The 1,995-nt window shown below is 29.6% G+C and overlaps 1 non-coding gene across 1 annotated transcript; it reads right to left on the bottom strand.

Moving 5' to 3' along the window:
- Positions 1 to 1,626: 1,626 nt before the first annotated feature.
- On the bottom strand, positions 1,627 to 1,733 carry LOC149901411 (U6 spliceosomal RNA). The gene has a single exon (XR_016457707.1). It is a non-coding gene; the product is annotated as a U6 spliceosomal RNA (small nuclear RNA).
- Positions 1,734 to 1,995: the final 262 nt, after the last annotated feature.

The following is a 1,995-nucleotide window of genomic DNA, read 5'->3' as shown; positions in this document are numbered from 1 at the left end:
GAATCGATTTGTTACACCCACTCGTTGACCACATATTTGATGTTTTGTAGATATTATATCTATTGGAAATATGTATAAAAGTGCATTCTGAAATGTCACCAAATTTGTAAGTTGAATAAATTATGTATAATAAAATATCTTTATTTAAATACATGCATCTGAAATCAAATTATTTTCTTTAACTTAACTTTATAAGCTTCTTAACTTAGGTTAGAGACCCTAATTATACAAGGTTTAATTGTTTGATTTAAAAGTAATTCTCAAATATATTAAATATTAATTTATCAAGCTAATAGGTACCTACGACACATAAGTTTTAAGAATTAAATACATTTATTTAATAAACAAACATTACACTATATCAATTTATGTAGGTAAGTCTGTATTTATATTTAATAATCCAAAAATTCTGGTCACCCCACAAACATGGTGTCCAGACCGAAAGCAAATTACCTTTCACGATGTCAATAAAAAACTTTAGAACACATTAAAACCGCTGAATCACATTCACATATAACATTATGGAGGTTTAATTCGAGCGATGCTATTATTTATTGCTTACGAATTAATAACTCGTCTACATTCACTTATAATATATTATATTATGTTACTTATTACTTACTGCCACGCCCCGACTTCGCTTAGATTGAAGAGTTTTATCCATTCACCACTCGCTCTCTACTAAAAACTAGTTAAAAGGATTTTACACAAATAGTAATAAATTTGCATGTGAGTTTTTGTCGTTTGCGGGAACGTCCACGTACCTAGATATTTTATTTATGGAAACACAATTCGAAATTATTTTAAATAACAGCACCAAAGCTGTTAAACACATGAATAAATACGTAATGATTTTTTTATAAATATATCAATAAGTATACACATACGTTATTTTAGTATTAAACTAATCATTATTGTCATAAAACATATGCATAAAAAACGCAGCACATTAAAAATCGCGTCTTTTGAATATTTAACATTTAAAGGATAGGTACCTAATATATTATATCTGTCGAGGTCTGGCAACATTACGATAAGAGGACGAAATAAAGTCCAGTCAGGTAATGAAATATTCATTTAATTGGTGTTTAAGAGATTTAATGTGAATTTAAAATTCCTTTTTTGTTTTGGACGCGATAAGACAAAACTTTAGTATCGGTATCCTTTGATTCCCTAATATTATTGTTTATGGCTGTTGCTGGTCGAATAGCTTTATAAATAATAATTATCGATTAAAATTATAGCCATTCTATTAGTCCATGTTATAGCGAATAGAGATAGGTAATGTAACAAATCAAAAAATTGAAATAATAAAAAAACTACCTACATAGGTAGTTCTCTAATCTTTAAATCTCTAATAGGTATTAGAGAGAAAAAAATTGCGCTAATTTCACCAGTTCCACTTAGATTTATTTAATTATTTATGAAAGCATTAAAATTACGACCGGTTTCGAAACACCTCAATGTTCCATTTCAGGCGCTGGTGAAGAGAGTGCATTGAATTTTTTTCTGTTGTCACTAAATTAACAATACAAAGATTAATTTCTATTGAAGCTTAGTAATAAATATTAAATACCAACAAAACAATTAAACCACAAACCAAAATTATGGAAGTAAAAGTGTCAAAAAAATGTGGAACGCTTCACGATTTTGCGTGTCATCCTTGCGCAGGGGCCATGCTAATCTTCTCTGTATCGTTCCAATTTTAGTATATGTACTGCCGAAGCGAGTACGACTATTAAGGAATTCCATTTGTATTTGAATTAACTTTCAAAAAAATATCGTAATCGCGATTGAGGTTTCCATACAAAATTCGAACATATGTATGCAATTGTTTTCAACGCCATCTAGCGCTGTAAAAGTGAACGATCCCGACAATAACTCCGCTACGACATGACACCGCGTCTGTAGCTTCTAGACACTTTATCAAGCTCATATCAAGAAGCTTTTGCATTAAAAATTAAAAAAATAAGACCTAATACCATATTATGGCAG

The sequence above is a fragment of the Colias eurytheme genome, chromosome 17, assembly GCF_061535395.1.
Source record: "Colias eurytheme isolate Ceu_HAF_F1 chromosome 17, ilColEury1 Martin Lab GWU primary, whole genome shotgun sequence".
NCBI lineage: Eukaryota > Metazoa > Arthropoda > Insecta > Lepidoptera > Pieridae > Colias > Colias eurytheme.
Note: the sequence above shows the minus strand (reverse complement) of the source record. Positions and strands in the feature narration are given on the sequence as shown.